The sequence below is a fragment of the Loxodonta africana genome, chromosome 27 (genome assembly GCF_030014295.1).
Source record: "Loxodonta africana isolate mLoxAfr1 chromosome 27, mLoxAfr1.hap2, whole genome shotgun sequence".
Lineage (NCBI taxonomy): Eukaryota > Metazoa > Chordata > Mammalia > Proboscidea > Elephantidae > Loxodonta > Loxodonta africana.
In genome coordinates, this window is record NC_087368.1 from 5455680 (window position 1) to 5472343 (window position 16664).

General features: G+C 39.8%; 2 long non-coding RNA genes across 2 annotated transcripts in view; both read right to left on the reverse strand.

Moving 5' to 3' along the window:
- The window catches only part of LOC104847345 (uncharacterized), a 44934-nt gene extending 33368 nt beyond the window's left edge, over positions 1–11566 (reverse strand). The window contains exons 1-2 of the long non-coding RNA XR_010319538.1: positions 11429–11566; positions 10583–10685 (exon numbers count right to left, since the gene is read on the reverse strand). This is a non-coding gene — a long non-coding RNA (uncharacterized LOC104847345). The remainder of the gene's footprint in view (positions 1–10582; positions 10686–11428) is intronic.
- The window catches only part of LOC104847334 (uncharacterized), a 763513-nt gene that overhangs the window by 124491 nt on the left and 622358 nt on the right, over positions 1–16664 (reverse strand). The gene's annotated exons all lie outside the window — the stretch shown is intronic.

Sequence of the window (16664 nt, forward strand, 5' to 3'; positions counted from 1 at the left end):
GTGTCTGGAAACTCTCCTGCGTACAGATTGACTGACAGCAAGACTTGAGAGTCTTGGGTCACCACCTATTTCCATTCCAGGGGATAGAATATTGCCTTATGAAAAGTACAAGTTGTTCCAGAAGGTCTAGTTTTAAAATCCATTAATTATTTGGAAGGTTTGAGAAAGTAACTTAACTACAATGAGTCTCAGTTTCCTCATCTGTAAAACAAGAGAACATATCAGCTATTTTTCATATGGGATGCAATGAAGATTAAATGAGGTAACATGAAAACAACGTTCTGTAAACTGTTAAAAAAAAAAAGGAATAAATATAGATTGTGATGGTAGAAGAGAACAATACTGATTTGGACCTACTTAGCAACTTAGGATTGGAGGAAGACTCATTAACAACCTAAGACATGCAGATGACACAACCTTGCTTGCTGAAAGTGAAGAGGACTTGAAGCACTTACTGATAAAGATCAAAGACCACAGCCTTTAGTATGGATTACACTTCAACGTGAAGAAAACAAAAATCCTGACAACTGGACCAATAAACAACACCACGATAAACAGAGAAAAGACTGAAGTTGTCAAGGATGTCATTCTACTTGGATCCACAATCAACATCCATGGAAACGGCAGTCAAGAGATCAGACGACACATTGCATTTGGGCAAATGTGCTGCAAGCATCTCTTTGAAGTGTTACAAAGCAAAGATGTCACTTTAACAACTAAGGTGCGCCTGACTCAAGCCATGATGTTTGCAATTGCCTCATATGCCCATGAAAGCTGGACAATAATTAAGGAAGACTGCAGAAGAATTGGTACATTTGAATTATAGTGTTGGTGACGAATATTGAAAATACCATGAATTGCCGGAAGAACAAACAAATCTGTCTTACAAGAAGTACAGACAGAATGCTCATTAGAAGCAAGGTTGGTGAGACTTTTTCTCACATAATTTGGACATGTTATCAGGAGGGACCTGTCCGTGGAGAAGGACAACATAAAGTAAAGGGTCAGTGAAAAAGAGGAAAACCCTCAGCAAGATGGATTGACACAGTGGCTGCAACAATGGGCTTAAGCATAACACCGACTGTGAGGATGGCGCAGGACCTGCCACTGTTTCGTTCTGTTGTACACAGGGTTGCTATGAGTCAGGATCAACTCAGAGGCACCTAAAAACAACAGCAACCAACAGAGTCATTGTAATTAAAATTACATTGTAATTGATGGATACCTGATTAGTCACACAAACACTCAAAATATTTGTTGGTTGCTGCTATTAGCCTTGTTGGCCTAAAAGGAGAATGATGATTTTTTAGTACTCACAAGTGGTGAGTACTTTATATGCATTATTTCATTTTATTCTAATAAAAAACTCTTGTGAGGTAAATATTACAACAACTATTTTAAAAGCGATAAGTGGTTTACGGAGGAGGCGGGGGCCAAGATGGCTGACTAGGTAGAAGCTACCTTGGATCCCTCTTGTAACAAAGCCTTGGAAAAACAAGTGAATCGATCACATACATGACAATCTACGAACCCTGACCATCAAACACAGATCTAAAGAGTTGACCTGAGTGACAGAGACTGACAACGAACAACCACAGGGAAGCAACAACTCCTTTCGGAGCCTGCAGCCAGCGTCCCAGTCAGGAAACCTTGGTGCCGGGCTTTGGACTGGGCTCAGGGGACCTGAGCACGGCATCCTGAGACAGCGCAAACACGGGACGCAGCACTAGCCCCCAGAAGTGACCTCGGGGGAAGCCCAGCCAGTGCACACAGGCAGCAAAGCCACGTGGCTGACAGGAGGAGAAGCAACCAGTAGGCATCGACTAGTTTTGGAGCCTGGAGTGCAGCGTCCCAGCCGGGGAACATTGGCGCTGGGTTTTGGACTGGGAGCGGAGGAACTGCCCACTGGTTCTGAGACAGTGCAAGCACAGGACACGGGCCTGACCCTCGGGGGCAATCTCTACCCACCCAGCACACACAGTCGACACGCCCCTTGGGAATCTCAGATAAAACAGTAATCCCAAGCAAGATAAGTAACTTTGTCCTAATTCCAGGGTGCTACTCTCTCCTATTTATCTGAACCCTCCCCTCCCCTCCCCTCCCCTTCCCAGGAGGCTTCATTAACATTGAAATTTCTTGAGCCAGAGAGTGAAGTGTGCTGCTGTTTTTGTTTCTTTCCTTTTTTTTTCCTGGTCGTTTCCTAACCCATTCTCCTGGCCTGAGAGAAGCAGCTACAAAAAACCCAGGGACCAAAAATCCTTCCCTAATTGGACTAAAGACAAATAACCAGCTCCAGCCAAACATATGTGATCCAGAGTTTTGGGCTTTCATCCCTACAGGGAACAAGGTGGCTAGTATAATGCAAAGGTAATTCTGATAGGGATCTCACTGTAATTGTTTTAGCCCATTACTAGAAAGACAAGTTACCCAGGTCTGATATCTTTGCATATTGAACAGAGCCCTCACTTACCCACAACACGGAACTGAGGGCTGAAGCTCCCCCCAGACCACCTAGCTTCCTGCCTTAGGGGTCTAAGGAGGGTGATACCTACCAATCTGTAGAGGTGCATGCATTGGGGGCCTAAGGTACAGCTGCAGAGCCCACCCACTAAAGTGAATTAGGAATAGAGACACACCTACCTCTCTGGCACTTGGGGGAAGACTGCCAGTATCCTGCCCCCACTGGAGTGTGAAACCCTGCTGCGACTAGAATCTGGTGCACACAACTATCACCACTACTTCTCTAGGTGGATAGGTGACAGTCTGCACCAAACACTTGATGAGCCAAAATCAGATTCTACTCAAGAATAGTGAATGGACTCTCAGGCTTATATATCTGGTAACAGCCCAAACCAGCTGGAACTAGGACATAAGTGATTCAAGGGCTACAAGAATTAAAACAGCACAATCTAGTAGCCCATCTACGTATATTGAAAGAAAACAAAAGAAGATAAGACTCAGTTGGCAAATATAGAACAAAACACTACACTATCTTAGAGATGGCTCGGAGACAGCACTCAATATCAAAGCACATAAAGAAGCAGATCATGATTGCGTCTACAACTCCCCAAACTAAAGAATCAAAATCTTTCCCAAATGAAGATACAATCCTGGAATTGCCAGATGTAGAATGTAAAAAACTAATTTACAGAATGCTTCAAGACATCAGGGATGACCTCAGAAATGAAATAAGGCAATCTACACAAAAAGCCAAGGAACACACTGATAAAGCAGTTGAAGAACTCAAAAAGATTATTCAAGAACAAAGTGGAAAAATTAATAAGCTGCAAGAATCCATAGAGAGACAGCATTCAGAAATCCAAAAGATTAACAGCAAAATTACACAATTAGACAACTCAATAGGAAGTCAGAGGAGCAGACTCAAGCAATTGGAATGCAGGGCGGGGGATCAGGAAAACAAGGGAATTGACACCAATATAGCTGAAAAAAAATCAGATAAAAGAATTTAAAAAAATGAAGAAACTCTAAGAATCACCTGGGACTCTATCAGGAAGAATAACTTGCATGTCATTGGAGTCCCAGAACAGGGAGGGATAACAGAAAATACAGAGAGAACAGCTGAATATCTGTTGGCAGAAAACTTCCCTGACATCATGAAAGACGAAAGGATATCTATCCAAGATGCTCATCAAACCCCATTTAAGACTGATCCAAAAAGAAAATCTTTAAGACATATTATCATCAAATTTGCCAAAACCAAAGTAAAGAGAAAATTTTAAAAGCAGCCAGGGATAAAAGAAAGGTCTCCTACAAAGGAGAATCAATAAGAACAAGTTCAGATTACTCAGCAGAAACCATGCAGTCAAGAAGGCAATGGGATGACATATACAGAGTACTGAAGGAGAAAAACTGCCAGCCAAGGATTATATATCCAGCAAAATTCTCTCTCAAATATGAAGACGAAATGAAAACATTTACAGATAAACACAAGCTTAGAGAATTTGCAAAAACCAAACCAAAGCTGCAAGAAATACTAAAGGAAATTGTTTGGTCTGAAAACCAATAATATCAGATACCAGCACAACACGAAGTCACAAAACAGAATATTCTGATATCAACTCACAAATCACAAAAACAAACTAAGATTAATTTTAAAAAGAAAAAAACACTCAAAACAGGGAATCATTGAAGTCAATATGTAAAAGATCACAATAATCACAAAGAGGGACTAAATACAGGTGGTATAGAACTGCCATAAGGAGAGGTAAACAAGGCGATATAGAACAATACAAGTTAGGTTTACTTAGAAAAATAGGGGTAAATATTAAGGTAACCACAAAGAGGTATAACAACTCCATAACTCAAAACAAAGACCAAGAAAAACATAATGACTCAGCAAACATAAAGTCAAATACTATGAAAAGGAGGAACACAATTTACAAAGAAAAACGTCTCAGCACAAATAATTGAAAAATGAAATTGTCAACAACACATAAAAAGGCATCAAAATCACAGTACTAAACACATACATATCTATAATTATGCTGAATGTAAACGGACTAAATGCACCAATAAAGAGACAGACAGTCTCAGACTGGATAAGAAACACGATCCGTCTATATGCTACGTACAAGAGACACACCTTAGACTTAGAGACAGAAACAAACTAAAACTCAAAGGATGGAAAAAAACATATCAAGCAAACAACAAGCAAAAAAGAGCAGGAGTAGCAATATTAATTTCTGACAAAATACACTTTAAAGTTAAATCCACCACAAAGGATAAAGAAGGACACTACATAATGACTAAAAGGACAATTGACCAGGAAGATATAACCATATTAAATATTTATGCACCCAATGACAGGGCTGCAAGATACATAAAACAAACGTTAACAGAACTGAAAAGTGAGATAGACACCTCCACAATTACAGCAGGAGACTTCAACACACCACTTTCGGAGAAAGACAGGACTTCCAGTAAGAAGCTCAACAGAGACATGCAAGACCTAATTGCTACAATCAACCAATTTGACCTCATAAACTTATACGGAACACTCCACCCAACTGCTGCAAAGTATACTTTTTTTTCTAGCGCACATGAACATTCTCCAGAATAGAGCATATATTAGGTCATAAAACAAACCTGTGCAGGATCCAAAACATCAAAATATTACAAAGCATCTTCTCAGACCATAAGGCCATAAAAGTGGAAATGAATAACAGAAAAACCAGGGAAAAGAAATCAAATACTTGGAAACTGAACAATACCCTGCTCAGAAAAAACTGGCATATAGAAGACATTAAGGAGGGAATAAAGATATTCATAGAATGCAATGAGAATGAAAACACTTCCTATCAAAACCTCTGGGACACAGCAAAAGCAGGGCTCAGAGGTCAAGTTATATCGATAAATGCACACACACATAAAGAAAAAACAGCCAAAATCAGAGAACTGTCCCTACAACTTGAACAAATAGAAAGTGAGCAACAAAAGAATCCATCACGCACAAGAAGAAAACAAATAATAAAAATTAGAGCTGAACTAAATGAATTAGAGAACAGAAAAACAATTGAAAGAATTAACAAAGCCAAAAGCTGGTTCTTTGAAAAAAATTAACAAAATTGATAAACCATTGGCAAGACTGACTAAAGAAATACAGGAAACAAATAACCTGAATAAGAAACGAGATGGGCCGCATCACAACAGACTCAACTGAAATTAAAAGAATCATATCAGATTATTACAAAAATTGTACTCTAACAAATTTGCAAACCTAGAAGAAATGGATGAATTCCTAGAAAAACACTACCTGCCTAAACTAACACAATCAGAAGTAGAACAACTAAATAGAACCATAACAAAAAAAAGAGATTGAAACAGTAATCAAAAAACTCCCAACAAAAAAATGCCCTGGCCTGGAGGGCTTCACTGCAGAGTTCTACCAAACATCCAGAGAAGAGTTAACGCCACTACTACTAAAGGTATTTCAAAGCATAGAAAAAGATGGAATACTACCTAACTCATTCTATGAAGCCACCATATCCCTGATACCAAAACCAGGTAAAGACATCACAAAAAAAGAAAATAGATGCAAAAATCCTCAACAAAATTCGAGCCAATAGAATTCAACAACATATCAAAAAAAAAATCCACCATGACCAAGTGGGATTTATACCAGGTATGCAAGGTTGATTTAATATTAGAAAAACTATTAATGTAATCCACCATATGTATAAAACAACAGACAAAAACCACATGATCTTAGCAATTGATGCAGAAAAGACATTTGACAAAGTCCAAAACCCATTTATAATAAAAACTCTCAGCAAAATAGGAATTGAAGGAAAATCCCTCAACATAATAAAGGGCATCTAATTTTTTTTTTTTTTTATACAAAGCAAACAGCCAACATCATTCTAAATGGAGAGAGCCTGAAAGCACTTCCTTTGAGAACGGGAACCAGACAAGGATGCCCTTTATCACCGCTCTTATTCAACATTGTGCTAGAGGTCCTAGCCAGAGCTATTAGGCTAGACAAAGAAATAAAGGGCATCCGGATTGGCAAGGAGGAAGTAAAATTATCTCTATTTGCAGATGACATGATCTTATAAACAGAAAACCCTAAGGAATCCTCCAGAAAACTACTGAAACTAATACAAGAGTTTGGCAGAGTCTCAGGTTATAACATACACATACAAAAATCACTTGGATTCCTCTACATCAACAAAAAGAACATCAAAGAGGAAATCACCAAATCAATACCATTCACATTAGCCCCCAAGAAGATAAAATACTTAGGAATAAATCTTACCAAAGATGTAAAAGATCTATACAAACAAAACTACAAAGTACTAGTGCAAGAAAGAAAAAAGGACCTACGAAAGTGGAAAAACGTACCTTGCTCCTGGATAGGAAGAACTAACATAGTAAAAATGCCTCTTCTACCAAAAGCCATCTATACATACAATGCACTTCCGATCCAAATTCCAATGACATTTTTTAATGTGATGGAGAAACAAATCACCAACTTCATATGGAAGGGAAAGAAGTCCCGGATAATTAAAGCATTACTGAAAAAGAAGAAGAAAGTAGGAGGCCTCATTCTATCCGATTTTAGAACCTATTACACAGCCACAGTAGTCAAAACAGCCTGGTACTGGTACAACAAAAGGCACATAGACCAATGGAACAGAATTGAGAACCCAGACATAAATCCATCCACATATGAGCAGCTGATATTTGACAAAGGCCCAGTGTCAGTTAATTGGGGAAAAGGTACTCTTTTTAACAAATGGCGCTGGCGTAACTGGATATCCATTTGCAAAAAAATGAAACAGGACCCATACCTCACACCATGCACAAAATCTAACTCCAAGTGGATCAAAGACCTAAACATAAAGACTAAAAAGATAAAGATCATGGAAGAAAAAATAGGGACAACCTTAGGAGCCCTAATACAAGGCATAAACAGAATACAAAACATTACCAAAAATGACGAGAAACCAGATAACTGGGAGCTCCTAAAAATCAAACACCTATGCTCATCTAAAGACTTCATCGAAAGAGTAAAAAGACCATCTACAGATTGGGAAAATTTTTTCAGCTATGACATCTCCGACCAGCGCCTGATCTCTAAAATCTATATGATTCTGTTAAAACTCAACCACAAAAAGACAAACAACCCAATCAAAAAGTGGGCAAAGGATATGAACACGCACTTCACTAAACAAGATATTCAGGCAGCTAACAGATACATGAGAAAATGCTCTCGATCATTAGCCATTAGAGAAATGCAAATTAAAACTATGATGAGATTCTATCTCACACCAACAAGGCTGGTATTAATCCAAAAACACAAAATAATAAATGCTGGAGAGGCTACGGAGAGATTGGAACAGTTACACACTGCTGGTGGGAATGTAAAATGGTACAACCACTTTGGAAATCTATCTGGCGTTTTCTTAAATGTTAGAAATAGAACTACCATACAACCCAGATATCCCACTCCTCAGAATATACCCTAGGGAAAAAAGAGCCTTTACACGAACAGATATATGCACACCCCTGTTTATTGCAGCTCTGTTTACAATAGCAAAAAGCTGCAAGCAACCAAGGTGTCCATCAACGGATGAATGGTTAAATAAATTGTGGTATAATCACACAATGGAATACTACGCATCGATAAAGAACAGTGACGAATCTGCGAAAGATTTCATAACATGGAGGACCCTGGAAGGCATTATGCTGAGTGAAATTACTCAGAGGCAAAAGGACAAATACTGTATAAGACCACTATTAACAGATCTTGAGAAATAGTATAAACTGAAAAGAACACATACTTTTGTGGTTATGGGGGGGAGGGAGGGAGGGTGGGAGAGCGTTACTTACTGATTAGTTAGTAGATAAGAACTACTTTAGGTGAAGGGAAGGACAATACTCAATATACAAAAGGTCAGCTCAGCTGGACTAGACCAAAAGCAAAGAAGTTTCCGGGATAAACTGAATGCTTTAAAGGTCAGTGGAGCAAGAGTGTGGGTTTGGGGACTATGCCTTAAGGGGACTTCTAAGTCAATTGGCAGAATAATTCTATTATGAAAACATTCTGCATCCCACTTTGAAATGTGGCATCTGGGGTCTTAAATGCTAACAAGCGGCCATCTAAGATGCATCAATCGGTCTCAACCCACCTGGATCAAAGGAAAATGAAGAACATAAAGGTCATATGATGACTATGAGCCCAAGGGACAGAAAGGACCACATGAACTAGAGACTTACATCATCCTGAGACCAGAAGAACTAGATGGTGCCCGGCCACAACCCATGACTACCCTGACAGGGAGCACAACAGAGAACCCCTGAGGGAGCAGGAGAACAGTGGGATGCAAACCCCAAATTCTCATAAAAAGACCAGACTTAATGGTCTGACTGAGACTAGAGGAATCCCGGCTGTCATGGTTCCCAAACCTTCTGTTGGCCCAGGACAGGAACCATTCCCGAAGACAACTCATCAGACATGGAAGGGACTGGACAATGGGTTGCAGAGAGATGCTGACCAAGAGGGAGCTATTTGTATCAGGAGGACACTTGAGACTGTGTTGGCATCTCCTGTCTGGAGGGGAGATGGGAGGGTAGAGAGGGTTAGAAACTAGCAAAATTGTCACAAAACGAGAGACTGGAACGAGGGAGCGGGCTGACTCATTAGGGGGACAGTAAGGGGGAGTATGGAGTAAGGTGTATATAAGCTTATATGTGACAGACTGACTAGATTTGTAAAGTTTCACTTAAAGCACAATAAAAATTGTTTAAAAAAAAAAAAGCGATGAGTGATGTTCAGAGAGCTTAACTGCCAAAACTCATATGGTCATGTAACTAGTAAGTACTAAACCCATTTCCAAAATACCAAGCCATTCTCTGACTTTTAAAGTTAGGCCTCTCTTTACCCATGATATTTAAACATGTTCAAGACAGGTTGCTCCACATGAAATGTGCAGGGAAGGGTAGCACCATAGAAAGTGAAAAGTTTAGTTTAAATTCATAGAAGGTAGGAAATGCCTGATATAAAAGACGACATGTTGCGTGATCCATTCCTATGAAATTCTACAGCAGACAAAAATAAGCTATGGTAATTATCTTGTGGGGAGGGGGAGTAGAATTAACTCGAGAGGGGCAAATTGAAATTACTGATGTGACAGAAATAGCCTTACATTCATAGTGGGTTACATGCTGTTTGCATTTTTCAAAGCTCATCAGACTGCATACTGATGATCTGTGCAGTTTACTGTACCTAAGTCATAATTCCATTTGAAAAGTTTAAGCTCATAGAAACAGAGATGAATTGTAGACTTGGGAACCAAATGAAACATAGTAATGCTAGAATGATATCACCACGATGGTAAAGTAAAAAGCTCCAAGCTCCTGACTACCAAGTAAACATGAAAAGCAAGTAGAATCTGTCAGAATTAACCTTGTCAGAACTCTGGTACACAGTCAGAGGCGCATGGCAATCAAACGAACACTGAATCAAGAAGGGGGTAATGTCAAGAAAATGGTAGGAAAATTGTGTGGCTTTCTGTTACTGGCCTATGCCTCTCCCCTGCCCTGGCTCAGTAGCCAGCTTGAAGGGGAAACCCATATTTTCAGCTTGGGACTCTGGTCCTGGATTCTGAAAGGAATAAACCAAACCTCATGCACAAAGTACTATGTTTGTCTGTTTGAACCTGTCAGTGCCTACCTAAAGTACTGAAGCAAACCGCATGTCTCTGAATCATCTATCTTAGAGGTTGTACAGGTGGAGGAGTAGCAGGCTCACTGAAAGTCCTGGGCTAAGACAGGAAGATTCAGACACACATTAGAAAGCTGTGGGGTAAGGTCAGGGGCCACAAAGAGAGCTTCTTTGGGAAGCTGGGGCATTCAGAAGCACCCAGGTATACTGAGGAATTTAAAAAGACATACAAACGCCTAGGTTAAGATGCTCACCCAGAAAAGACCTGAGAACACCTTTAACGTTCACTTGGGGTTGATCTCTAGGTCAGCGTAAACCTTCCTAAGTATTGAAGGAGTGTTGCAGGACAGACCCTATCTGCAAAGACCACAGAGGACTTTTCCTCTCATTGCTTACCTTTTCTTTGCTTCTTTTTCCTGTTTTCTTTCATTTTTTTTCTTTTTCTTTTCAACTCCTAGTGTTCATGGAAGACTCTGTCAGAACAACAGCTGAGCACAACCTAAAGAAACAGAGACTTCAGTGAACACACACATCAAGTAATTCAGACTTTGCAAAAATTATTTGTGAAAGTCACTAAACCAATGGACTTCAACAACAAAACAAAGAGAGAGACAGAGAGGAATGGAGGAAGAAAGGAAAGTCTGGTAGAAGGGGGAGAATCTCATTTCAAGAGTTACCATATTACTCAAATATCTGATTTTCAATTAAAAAAATCACAACGTATACAGAGAAACAAGGGAGAATGGCCCATTCAAAGGAACAAAGTGACAGAAATCATCCCCAAGAAAGCCAAAATACTGGACTTACTAGATAAAGACTTTTAAACAACTCTTTTTTTTTTAAATATGCTCAAAGAGCTAAAAGAAAACATAAAGAACTAAAGGAAATCAGAAAAACAATCTATAAACAAAGCGAGAATATCAGTAGAGATATAAATTATATATATACAAAAAAGAAGCAAACAGAAAAGTACAATAACTGAAATGAAAAATTCACTAGAGGGGCTCAACAGCAGATTTGAGCTGGCAGAAGGAAGAATCAGTGAACCTGAAGATAGGACAATTGAAATAATTCAATCTGAGAAACCGATAGAAAAAAGAATTTCAAAACAATGTACAGAGTCTAACAGAACTGTAGGACACCATCATGCAGACAATATACACATTATGGAAATCCCAGAATGAGGAGAAAGTAAGAAAGGGACAGAAAGAACATTTGAAGAAATAATGGCTGAAAACTTACCAAATTTGATGAAAGTCATGAATTTATGCATGCAAGAAGCACATTGAACTCCAAGGATAAACCTAAAGAGATCCACAGTGAGACACATTATAATCAAGCTGATGAGCACCAAAGATAAAGAGTTTTGAAAGCAGCAAGAGAGAAGCAAATCATCCCATGCAAAGAATCTTCAAAAAGATTAAGTATCAATTTCTCCTCAGAAACCAAGAAGGCCAGAAAGCAGTGGGGTCACATACTTAGAACAATGAAAGAAAAAAAAAAACTGCCAACTAATAATTCTGTATCTGACAAAACTGTCCTTCAAAACTGAGGGCAAAAAATAGAATATTCCCAGAGAAACAAAACCTAAGGAAGTAGGAAATGACCCAAGATGGCAGCTTACTCATACACACCATGCTGTCCCCCTACAGCAGAGAACCAAGAAACCAAGTGAAACAGATAAAGATGATGTCATGGAGTGAACTGTGTCCCCAAAAAATATCTGTGAACTTGGCTAGGCCATGATTTCCAGTATAGTGTGATTGCCTACCATTTTGTCATTTCATGATATTTTTCTACGTGTTGTAAATCCTATCACTATGATGTAATGAGATGGAGTAGTGGCAGTTATACTGATGAGATCTGCAAGATTAGATAGTGTCTTAAGCCAATCTATTTTGAGATATGAGAGAGAGGAGCGAGCAGAGACACATGGGAACCTCACACCACCATGAATGCAGTGCTGGGAACAGGGTGTGTCCTTTCGATCTGACATTTCTGCACTCAGATGCTCCCAGACCAAGGGACGACTGATGACAAGGACATTCCTCCAGAGATGACAAAGACAGAAAGCCTTCCCCTGGACCTGGTGCCCTGAATTCAGACTTCTGACCTACTGGACTTTAACAGAATAAACTTCTCTTTGTTAAAGCCATCCACTAGTGGTATTTCCATTACAGTAGCACTAGATGACTAAGACAGATGACAATCTGGGAACCCAGAACAGCAAATGAGTCAAACACCGAAGGGAAGGAGAACTGAATGAAAACAGCAAACAAGACTTACAGACTTTAGACGTCCTGCCAGACAGCCCAGCACCATGGGGCCATCTTAAGACAAAGTGAGTTACATTCCTGGGTGAGGAGCTCAGGAAGGCAACTTCACAGAACCCCCATTAAGAGACAGAGATACTGTGTAGACAAACGTGGAACAAAACGAGGTGAGCAAAACATGAACCATATCTAAGGAAGCAAAGTGCAGGAAGTTAGGCGAGAGCCCTAGGGATCCAGGCAAACACAGAGTAGAGACTCAGCTAGAAAATAGGGCAGAACTACTCACCAGCAGCAGTTTCTGATCATTAGGGCAGCTGGCACTGCCAGAGTGGAGGATCCTTGAAGTGGCAACTAGAGATCCCTCACTTGACCAGACTCTGAACAGCCCACTCCCAGCATCTGGTCAGAGCTGGTCCTGATCACTGGTTGCACTCTGTGGGGAGTGCCTCAGCTCCCTCTCTATGCTCCCCGCTTCCCTCCCAGTTCCCAGGAGTGTGCCTCTCTTCCCTTCGCCACTTGGCAATCCACATCACACAGCCCCATGCTGTCAGACTTGCAACCCGAGGTTTTCATCTGCCCCGTCCATTCTCATGCCAACTTGCACAGCTGGCAATCCACAGCACACAGTCCTAGGCTGTCGGACCTGCAACCAGAGGCTCATGGACGCGCCATCCACCCCTGTGCTACCCAGTCCACCACTCCCACCACCAGACTGGCAATCGGAGGACTGAAACTCCCCTCTCCCGCCCACCATTCCACCCACCTGGCACAAGTTCCTGTGCTACCTACCCAGTGACACCGGACCCATGCACTCGCAACCCAACCACTGGGAAACCAGCAGTGCACACACACAGTGCCCAACCCAGAGATCAGTAAGAATGCTCCCTGCACCCATGCTCCAGTAACCAGCTGGAAAGACATATCACCTGATCAGCAATGGCAATATATCCTGACAGGTGCCAACTAAACCTCTGCCAAATGATGATCAGGAGATCCTAGTGCCCTCAGCCTACATCTCACCATCTGCAATGCCACACATCCCACATCCAAAGAGTTCTTGCAGGCTGTCTACACTTGTGCTGAAACCCCTTGATACCCTAACACCTAATGAGATAACAATTTGTGCATGTACAGTGGGCCTACCCCATCTATTTGGGTAGCACTCTCTCATGGTGGATATGAAAACATCCTGCCCTGACCTCCAGAAAACACACTAACTCTATCACTAACCCAGAAGGATCCCATGGTCCCAAAAATGCTATGGAAGGAACCTGAAGAGCCAACACTTGTCACCAAATATCAGGAGAAGAACCAGCTCTCCCACCTCCACTCAATCCAGTAAGGGAAGACAAACGAGCCTACCCAAAGAAGATTCACACATGAGTCTGACCCACCATACCCCATAGTGAGAAGAAATCATGCTCAGCCAAAATCTACCACCAAAGTAACAATAAGCCAGAACCACAAAATAAATAATACAAAGGAATAAAGGCATTCTGAAGAGAAAGAAAAGAAACAAGGCTCTGGATACATCAAAACAAAACAAATTAGCATGCATCAGGAGCAAGGTAGAATGAAGAAAACTAAAGACACAAGGGAGAGATTAATCCAAAGGACTAATGGACCAAAACTACCACAGCCTCCACCAGATTGAGTCCAGGGCAACTAGATGGTGCCTGGCTACCACCACTGACTGCTCTGACAGGGATCACAATAGAGGGCTCTGGACAGAGATGGAGAAAAATGTAGAACAAAATTCTAACTCACAAAAAAAGACCAGACTTATTGGCTTGACAGACTACAGAAACGCCAAGAGTATGGTCCCCATCACACTTTTAGCTCAGTAATGAAGTCACTCCTGAGGCTCACCCTTCAGCCAAAGATTCAACAAGCGCATAAAACAAAACAAGACTAAAGGGGCACACTACCCCAGGGCCAAGGATGAGAAGGCAGGTGGGGACAGGAAAGCTGGTAACAGGGAACCCAAGGTCAAGGAAGGAAGAGTGTTGACATGTTGTGGGGTTGATATCCAATGTCACAAAACAGTATGTGTACCAACTATTTAGTGAGAAGCTAGTTTGTACTCTAAACCCTCATCTAAAGTATAATAAAAAAATATCAGCACAAAACAAACAATCAAGAAAGAAATACATAAATAAATTAACACCTTAATACCTCAGAGACAGTAGACAATAACAAATCATAGGAAGAAACAGGATAAGACAGCTCAAAAAAGTGAGCAAAATAAAGGAGCAGAAAACCTTACTGAGGAAGGAACAGTAATAGAACCACCTGATGAGGGACTCAAAAGACATATATAGGACCATCAAAGAGATCAAGGAAAACACAGACAAAACCCTAGAAGAATTCAGGAAAACAATACAGGAACAAAATGACAAGATAGACAATTAGAAACCATACAAAAACAACAACTAGAAATTCAGAAGATTAACAATAAAATATCAGAAGTAAATAATGCAATGGAGTACACAGAAATAGAATTTAATCAATGAGAGAAAGAACCCACAAAATAGAGAACAAATTCCTTGTTACTACGCTGTTTGAGGAACAATCACAGAAAAGAATGACAAAAAATGAAGAAAGCTTAAAAGGTATATGGGACACTATCAAGAATAATAATTTACACATAATAGAAATTCCAGACGAGGAAGAGAAAAAAAAAAGTATAGAGAGAATTTTCAAAGATTTATTGCCAGAAAATTTCCCTAATATCATCAAAGACGAGAAGGTTTCCATCCAAGAAGCTCAACAAACCCCATAGGGGATAAACCAAACAAACCAAACCCAGTGCCGTTGAGTCAGTGCCAGAACCCCCAAAAAGTCACTAACACATATCATAATCAAACTTTCCAAAACCAAAGAAAGAATTCTAAGAGCAGCTCAACAAAAACAAAATATCACCTACAAGGGGGCACCAATAAGACTAAGCACTGATTTCTCAGCAGAAAACATGTACCAAGAATGTAATGGGATGACATATATAAAGCACTCAAAGAAAAGAACTGCCAACCAAGAATCATATACTCAGCAAAACTGTCTTTCAACTATAATGACAAAACTAGAACATTTTCAGATAAAAGAAAAATAAGGGAATTTGTAAAAATCAGACCAACCTTTAAAAAAAACATTAAAGGGAGTCCTTCACACAGAGAACCAACAATATCAGAGAACAATCTGAAACTAAGACACATAACAACATCACACAGATACCAACACAGATAAAGAATTCTCAAAAGTAAAATAAAGTGCAAAACTGAAAACAGGGTACCAGAGCTGTCAGTCTGTAAACAATGACAACTTCTAAACAAAAAGGGGGAATAAATGGAGAGGAAGTCAAGGTGGTATCAAGCTATAACAGACTGTTTTAAACTTAGGAAGATAAAGGTAAATTTCAGAGTAACCACAGGCAAAATTAATAAATCTACTCACCAAACAAAAAGAAAATCAAAAAGAATCAGTAAGCACAAAGTCAACAACAATTGAGGTTATGGAAAGAAAATCCATAAACAGAAAGAACTTAGCAAAAAAATTTAAGTGGAACAAAGAAATCATTACCAACACCAAAAAAAAAAAGGCATAACAAAATAACAGTAAATTCATACCTATCAATAATCACACAGAAAAGAGACAGAGAGTAGCAGAATGGATTAAAAATAATCCATGATCCATCAATATGTTGCCTACAACAGACACACTTCAGACATGAGGACATAAAAGGTTAAAAATCAAAGGATGGAAAAAAAAATCAAACAAATAGTAACCAAAAGAGAGTAGGAGTGGCAATAATAATCTCTGATAAAACAGACTTAAAGTCAACATCCATTATAAGAGACAGAAGGGCATCATTAACTATTAAAGGGTTCATCCACCAAAAGGACATAATCATAATAAATATTTATATACCTAATAACAGAGCTCCAAAATACATAAAGCAAACTCCAACAGAATTGGAGTTCTACAATAGTAAAACAGAAAGTTCTACAACAGTAGTAGGAAACTTTAACACATCACTTTCGACGAAGGACAGAACAACTTGAAAGAAACTCAACAAAGATACAGCAGGTCTAACCAACAGGCTGGGAAAAAGTTTTTGGCTACGAAAAATCCGATCAGCACCTGATCTCTAAAATCTACACGATACAGCAAAAACTCAACAACAAAAAGACAAATAACCCAATTAAAAA